The sequence below is a fragment of the Triticum aestivum genome, chromosome 5A, assembly GCF_018294505.1.
Source record: "Triticum aestivum cultivar Chinese Spring chromosome 5A, IWGSC CS RefSeq v2.1, whole genome shotgun sequence".
NCBI classification, from domain to species: Eukaryota; Viridiplantae; Streptophyta; class Magnoliopsida; order Poales; family Poaceae; genus Triticum; species Triticum aestivum.
This window is the reverse complement of record NC_057806.1, coordinates 675,324,629-675,333,622: the sequence shown is the minus strand read 5'-3', so window position 1 is coordinate 675,333,622 and position 8,994 is coordinate 675,324,629.

Genomic DNA, 8,994 nt, shown 5'->3' with positions numbered 1-8,994 from the left:
CTGCCGCCACCGGGGATCGACCACCGTCGAGCCCGTCGCCTCGTCATCGCTCGGGATCACCCGCGGCATCTGCCGCCGATTAGTGTTTGTTTTGTGATATTTGCGAGCGGTATAGTTGATTGACGCGCCGGTATGCATGTAGATGGAATTGAGCCCGTGCGAGAAGTTCTTGCTCTCCGGTTCGTCCGATTCGGACGACTCGGATGTTGAGACCATGCTTGCGACCTTTCGGCAGCAGACATTAGTGATGGCACTTGCCGTGAAGGAGCACGAAGACGAGAACCGGAAGAGGAGGCGAGGATCGACCGTCGAGCGTCTTTGCATTCCTCGAAATCGCTATCTTGGGAATGAGATGTTGATGCAAGACTACTTCGCGGAGAATCCTACATATCCACCGCACCTTTTCCGGAGAAGGTACCGAATGCGCTGATCCCTCTTTGTGAAAATTGTTCAAGATTGCAAGGCAAATTGCCGGTATTTTACTCAAAGAAGAAATGTTGCGGGCTTAAAGGGATTTAGGGCATATCAAAAAATCTCCGCAGCTATGCGGGTGATTGCATATGGCGTTCCGGCTGACTATGCCGATGAGTACCATCGCATTGGTGAAGATACTACAATTAAGTCAGTGCGTAGATTTGCCAAAGCGATCATCCGTGTCTTTGGTCCTGAGTATCTTCGGACACCCAACGAGGATGACACAAAGAAAATGGCATCTAATGAGAGGAGAGGTTGGCTTGGCATGCTAGGTAGCATTGATTGTATGCATTGGACTTGGAAAAATTGTCCAAAGGCATGGCAAGGAATGTATTGTAGCAAGTCTTGTGATGCAACAATTGTGCTAGAGGCCGTAGCATCCGAGGATTTATGGATTTGGCATTGCATCTTTAGTATGCAGGGCACTCTCAATGATATCAATGCGTTGCAACGGTCTCATTTATTTGCTAGGCTTGCTAGTGGTGATGTTCCTGCTTGCAACTACACTATCAATGGGCATGAATACACAAAAGGGTACTATCTTGCAGATGGTATATACCCTCCTTGGTGCACATTTGTCAAGAGCATCAAAGATCCCAAAACTAAAAAACAGTTTGAATTTGCAAGGGTGCAAGAGGCAACCCGAAAAGACATTAAAAGAGCATTCGGTGTTTTGCAATCTAGGTTTTCCATTGTCCGTGGTCCAACTCGTTTTTGGGATAAGAGAACCTTGAAAAATATCATGACATGCTGTGTTATCCTTCACAATATGATTCTTAAAGATGAGAGAGGAATGAACTTGGAATTCTTCTACGACAATGTCGGTAACCGCATCAAACCAGTTAGAGACCCTAACCGCATTAGAGCTTTTCTTCAAACATAGAAGGAGATTGAAAATGCAAACACACAGTTTCAACTTCAGGAGGATCTTATTGAGCATCATTGGCAAATGGCTGGACAGTGACTCATTTTTGTATTCATTTGTATTTGTATTCATCACAATTTTTGTATTGCATTATTTAAGTTTGATTCGGTCATTTAAATAATTATTTGTAATGTGAATGATTGTTGTATTATGTTGGAATTGAATAATTATTTAGTTTGCTTCCGTTTGTTGTATTATGTTGGATTTGATATTTGCGGGCCGATGAGATGCGGGATGCAGCGGTGCAAGAGCAGACACCGCAAAGTCGACCCGTATAAAAGCATATTCGGCGAATATACTTTTATACGGGTCCGTTTGGGGGGTCTCCATCTGCAGCCGTCCTTGCCGGCCTGCAAAGGCCGTTTTCCGCGAACTGCAAACGTGTTTTGCGGGCCGGCAGAATGCAGGATCTGCTAGAGTTGCTCTAAATACGAGCGACCCAACGAAACCATCGGCACTTAGGGGTAAACAACCAACCGCCAATGTTCAACCACACACGCGACAGGGAATTATTATTTTTAAACAATGGGCCGCCCCATCAACCATTATTATAAACCGCCACAACAGTTCTTACAACAGATCTAAATAGTTCATCTGGACAAACTATGACTTAGCGGCTGATCTACAGCTAACATTAACTGCACAGAGAATCTATACATGGTGATATATTATATAATTTTGCATTGCAACATGAGTACAATAGAGAGAATGAATTGTGTTATTGGACACGGGAAAATGTAATTTCCGAAATTTCATGGCTTGAAACAAGTTTCTTGAAAATCACTAGGCTCCCACACTTGCGCTTTGTAATGATGTTGCCGCTCGCAAGAGTCGCGGCTTGATTGGCACGCCATTTCTCTTTGTGATTTCGCTCTCCCTCACCGGTTGTCAGTGTTGCGTCAGTGTCCAAGCTAGGGAACACGGCACAAGCCTGAAGGAGCGGTCGTCTCGCGCTTGTGGTTTGGAGTAGACAAACGTCCAGTGATCGCCTCTAGCCTCCTCTGCTCTGTCTTTAGGGAGCTCCTATATGACGCATTTTGCGTCAAATAGCCCCTCAGTCGTACATGCGTGAGTGAACGGGTCAGCCCATTAAGCGACATTCACTATATTTTTTTTCCTATATGTGCTTTTGCAACACGGCAACACCGTAGCATGCGATTTACTTCCATTGTTTATAAAAAATATTTCTGAAAAAAGGGAATATTTCCTGAAAATTGTGAACAATCTTTGCAAATATGAATATTTTTAGAAATTCTGAATGTTTTTTTTAAACATGTGAAAAAATTTCAAAAAATAATTTAATGACTTTTTAAAAGGGTGAACATTTTATGAATTTCCCAAACTTATTTTTAAAAAAGGGAACATATTTTGAATATAAACATTTTTTAAACAAGATTTTTACTGTGTTCCCCAACACAACCAACCAACAATGTTCAACCACACACGCGACAGAGAATTATTATTTTTAAACAACGGCTCGCCCCGTCGACCATTATTGTAAACCACCATGACAGTTCTTACAACAGATCTAAATAGTTTATCTGGACAAATTAGGACTTAGCGGCTGGTCTACAGCTAACATTAACTGCACAAAGAATCTATACATGGTGATATATATTATATAATTTTGCGTTGCAACATGAGTACAATAGAGAGAACGAACTGTGTTATTGGACACGGGGAAATGTAATTTCTGAAATTTCATGGCTTGAAACAAGTTTCTTGAAAATCACTAGGCTCCCACACTTGCGCTTTGTAATGATGTTGCCGCTCGCAAGAGTTGCGGCTTGATTGGCACGCCATTTCTCTTTGTGATTTCGCTCTCCCTCACCGGTTGTCAGTGTTGCGTCAGTGTCCAAGCTAGGGAACACGGCACAAGCCTGAAGGAGCGGTCGTCTCGCGCTTGTGGTTTGGAGTAGACGAACGTCCAGTGATCGCCTCTAGCCTCCTCTGCTCTGTCTTTAGGGAGCTCCTATATGACGCATTTTGCGTCAAATAGCCCCTCAGTCGTACATGCGTGAGTGAACGGGTCAGCCCATTAAGCGACATTCACTATATTTTTTTTTCCTATATGTGCTTTTGCAACACGGCAACACCGTAGCATGCGATTTACTTCCATGGTTTATAAAAAATATTTCTGAAAAAAGGGAATATTTCCTGAAAATTGTGAACAATCTTTGCAAATATGAATATTTTTAGAAATTCTGAATGTTTTTTTAAACATGTGAAAAAATTTCAAAAAATAATTTAATGACTTTTTAAAAGGGTGAACATTTTATGAATTTCCCAAACTTATTTTTAAAAAAGGGAACATATTTTGAATATAAACATTTTTTAAACAAGATTTTTACTGTGTTCCCCAACACAACCAACCAACAATGTTCAACCACACACGCGACAGAGAATTATTATTTTTAAACAACGGCTCGCCCCGTCGACCATTATTGTAAACCACCATGACAGTTCTTACAACAGATCTAAATAGTTTATCTGGACAAATTAGGACTTAGCGGCTGGTCTACAGCTAACATTAACTGCACAGAGAATCTATACATGGTGATATATATTATATAATTTTGCGTTGCAACATGAGTACAATAGAGAGAACGAACTGTGTTATTGGACACGGGGAAATGTAATTTCTGAAATTTCATGGCTTGAAACAAGTTTCTTGAAAATCACTAGGCTCCCACACTTGCGCTTTGTAATGATGTTGCCGCTCGCAAGAGTTGCGGCTTGATTGGCACGCCATTTCTCTTTGTGATTTCGCTCTCCCTCACCGGTTGTCCGTGTTGCGTCAGTGTCCAAGCTAGGGAACACGGCACAAGCCTGAAGGAGCGGTCGTCTCGCGCTTGTGGTTTGGAGTAGACGAACGTCCAGTGATCGCCTCTAGCCTCCTCTGCTCTGTCTTTAGGGAGCTCCTATATGACGCATTTTGAGTCAAATAGCCCCTCAGTCGTACATGCGTGAGTGAACGGGTCAGCCCATTAAGCGACATTCACTATATTTTTTGTTTTTTTCCTATATGTGCTTTTGCAACACGGCAACACCGTAGCATGCGATTTACTTCCATTGTTTATAAAAAATATTTCTGAAAAAAGGGAATATTTCCTGAAAATTGTGAACAATCTTTGCAAATATGAATATTTTTAGAAATTCTGCATGTTTTTTTAAACATGTGAAAAAATTTCAAAAAATAATTTAATGACTTTTTAAAAGGATGAACATTTTATGAATTTCCCAAACTTATTTTTAAAAAAGGGAACATATTTTGAATATAAACATTTTTTAAACAAGATTTTTACTGTGTTCCCCAACACAACCAACCAACAATGTTCAACCACACACGCGACAGAGAATTATTATTTTTAAACAACGGCTCGCCCCGTCGACCATTATTGTAAACCGCCATGACAGTTCTTACAACAGATCTAAATAGTTTATCTGGACAAATTAGGACTTAGCGGCTGGTCTACAGCTAACATTAACTGCACAGAGAATCTATACATGGTGATATATATTATATATTTTTGCGTTGCAACATGAGTACAATAGAGAGAACGAACTGTGTTATTGGACACGGGGAAATGTAATTTCTGAAATTTCATGGCTTGAAACAAGTTTCTTGAAAATCACTAGGCACCCACACTTGCGCTTTGTAATGATGTTGCCGCTCGCAAGAGTCGCGGCTTGATTGGCACGCCATTTCTCTTTGTGATTTCGCTCTCCCTCACCGGTTGTCGGTGTTGCGTCAGTGTCCAAGCTAGGGAACACGGCACAAGCCCCAGGCAGCAGTCGTCTCGCACTTGTGATTTGGAGTAGACGAATGTCCAGCGATCGCCTCTAGCCTCCTCTGCTCTGTCTTTAGGGAGCTCCTATATGACGCATTTTGCATCAAATAGCCCCTCAATCCTACATGCGCGAGTGAACGGGTCAGCCCATTAAGCAACATTTGACTATTTTTGTGTTTGCCTACGTGCTTTAGCAATGCGGCAACACCGTAGCATGCAGTTTACTTCTGTCGTTGTTTTATTTTTATTTTTTGAAAAAATGTAACATTTCCTGAAAATTGTGAACAATCTTTGAAAGTATGGATATTTTTAGAAATTCTGAACGTTTTTTAAACATGTGAACATTATTTGAAAACACAAGTTTTGAAAAAATCAGTGACTTTTTAAAAGGGCGAACATTTTATGAATTTCCCAAACATATTTTGAAAAGTCGGGACATATTTTGAATGTACAACATATTTTAAACAACATTTTCTATGATTTCAGTTTTTCTATTTTAACTTCTGCACATATTTAAAAAATGAACAATAAAAGTAGAAAAAATAGAAAAACTGACCGGAACCTTCTAGGAGCAGTAAAAAACCAATAAAATCAAGTTCACATAACTTCTGAATGGGCCGGCCCATCAGTCGACCTGTTTGCGTCAAATAGAGACGGTTGGCTGCTGTGGCAGAAGCAGCAAACGAATTGGCCCTGTTGCTCGCTGCTGGTCGCAGCGACTAGTTTATTGCAAGGGGTGCTCCTTCTGGGGACATCCTATATGCCGCTCTTTGCGTCAAGTAGTCGGCCAATTGCACAGGGGCTGTCCACTTCGGCCTGCCCATTGCGGTGCGCAGCGGATCGAGGGTGAAAGAAATGGCAAAAATGGTTCGTGTTTTGAACCTTCGACAACACACTGATGTGCGCCCGGCGAAAGTCAGCACGACAAGAGTGCTCTTGCGACAGATATGCACCTTGAAACAAAAAGAACATGGAACTATCGAATTTAAATCTACTTGAAAAAAATCAAGAACAATTCTGTAAACTTATGAACAATTTTTCAAATCTTCTGAAACCGTGAACTCATTTTGAAATTACCGCACTTTTTTGAGAAAAGTGAACATTTTTAGTTTATGAAAAAAAAATTGAAAACGGGAACAAATTTTTGAAAAATTTTCTTTTTTAAAGAGTGAACACTTTAAAAATAGTACAAACAAATTTGAAATTCCCGAGAATTTCGAACATTTTATGAATACGTCCACATACTATTGAAAACCTGACATTTTCTGAAAACTTTGAACATTGTTTTATAAAAAGCGAACAGTTTCTCAAACTCCCAACAATTTTCTAAAATCTGAACTTTTTTGGGAAAACTATAAAATTATGAAATATTTTGAATATTTTTTGAATTTGTGAACAAAATTTGAAAATTAGAACAAATTTTCGAAAGCACGAAGATTTATGAATTTTGAGAACATATTTGAAACAGATAATTTTTTTAAAAAAATCTCAAACTACTTTGGTAACACGGACATTTTTTTAATACATGAACAATTGTTTTGAAAACTGGAGCATTTTTCGCAAAATGCGAACAATTTTTTAAAATACCAAAAATTACTACAAGCAAGAAAATTATAAATATTTCGAACATTTGTAAAATTCTTAAAATAAAAAAACGAAGAAAAGAAAAAATAGAAAGGAACAGAAAAACAAAAATAGATGAAAAAAACTTGAAAACGGAGAACAGAAAAAAAAATAAAAAATAAAAAGTGAGAGAAGAAAAAAGAAATAGAAGAAAAGAAAACGAAAAAGAAACAGAAAAGGAAGTTTCAGGAACCTCCTAGAAGGTTCCCAAAATTGAAGAGAAAAAACGGCTCGATATTTGCCGCTCGCTGCGGCAAACTGTAGGGGCGACACACAGCAAATAGGGTTTCACCCCCTTTTTGGCGCTTTAAGCGCGAGCAACGCTCCTGGCACTCGCACGCGCCACCTAGTGGGCCAGCCCAGCAACTTGCTGAAAAGAAAACACGAAGAGAAGAAGTTTTTTAGGTAAAAAAAAGTTACCAGCAGCAAATGGATTGGCCCTGTTGCTGGCTGCTAGTCACGGCGACTAGTATTTGGGAAACGTTTATATTCTCCCAACTGATTTCTGACGAGGACAAGCCACGTGCTGCACCGTTCGATTAGCAGATAAACTCGTTCAGTCGTGCACTCTATATTAGGCTGGTCCCCACAATATATCATGATTCTTTTGGCTTTGTTTCTTTTCCACACGATTTGCTAGTGTATTCTTTGACTTGATGCACTTAAACTACTGCTCGCATAAGGCCGAGTCAGCTGCGGCAACAATGGTTGATGTTGCGACCGGCTACTTCATACCATCATTTGTGCGGCACCGAAGTGCTGGGAGCTGGCGACCGGGTGCAGCAAGATCTGGCGCCGACACGCCACGAGCCGGTGCTCCATGGTGAGGGTCGTGGACGTCTACCGCATGCTGTTGCGGAGGGCTACACTTCCACAATGTTGCTGCGAGCCAGCGAGGCGGCGACGGTGCTACAAGGTCATCTCAGTGCTGTGCCGCATTGGTGGCCGACGATGGGACAGCGGAGCACGGGCAGACCGCTGAAGCATCGTTGGTGCTGCAATAGAGTTCACCGGGCCGCTGGAGCATCGTAAGTGCTGCAACGGAGGGCCGATGGACCATCGCCGGTGCTGCAACGGAGCAACATCAGGCCACCAGAACCTCACGCGTGGCTGCTGCAATGGAGCATTGTTGGGCGACCGGAGCAACGCCGGTGACGCAACGAAGCCTCACTAGTGTTGCAATGGAGCATTGTCAAGCCGTCGGAGCATCGTCGGTGTTGCAATGGAGCATCGTCCGCTGGCGGATCGCCGATGCTGCAAAGGAGAATCTTCAATGTTGCAAAGGGGCATTGTCGGGCCGCTGGAGCATCGTCGATGCTGCAACGGAGAATCGACGAGGCGAGAATCATCGGTGCTGCAACAGGAGCATCGCCGCCCCCTGGAGAATCGGAAGTGCTGCAACGGAGCATTACCAGTGTTGCAATGGGTCATTGTCGGCCGTCGGAGCGTCGTTGGTGGTGCAGCGGTACTTGCCAGGTCGCCGGAGCATCGCCGATGCTACAACAGAGCATCATCGGTGCCGCAACAGAGCTCGCCGGGATGCCGGAGCATCAACGGTGCTGCAACGAAGCATTGTCGGGTCGCTGGAGCATCGTCTGTGTTGTGACGGAGCTCACTTGGCCATCGAAGCATCATCGGGCCATCAGAGCATCATTGGTGCTGCTACAAAGCATTGTCGGGCCGTCGGTACCTCGTGCGTGATGCAATGGAGTGTCGCCGGAGCATCGTCCGTGCAGCAAGCCGTCAGATCATCGCGGGTGATGTAATGGAGTGTCGACAAAGCATCGTCGGTGCTGCAAAAGCATCATCGGGCCATGGGAACCTCATAGATAATGCAATGGAGCGCCGCCGGAGCATCACCAGTGCTGCAACGGAGCACCAACTGTTGGGGAACGTAGCAGAAATTCAAAATTTTCTACGCATCACCAAGATCAATCTATGGAGAAGTCTACCAACGAGGGAAAGAGAGTGCATCTACATACCCTTGTAGATCGCTACGCGGAAGCGTTCAAGAGAACGGGGTTGATGGAGTCGTACTCGTCGTGATCCAAATCACCGATGATCCTAGTGTCGAACGGACGGCACCTCCGTGTTCAACACACGTACAACCCGGTGACGTCTCCTACGCCTTGATCCAGCAAGGGGAGAAGGAGAGGTTGGGGAAGACTCCATCCAGCAGCA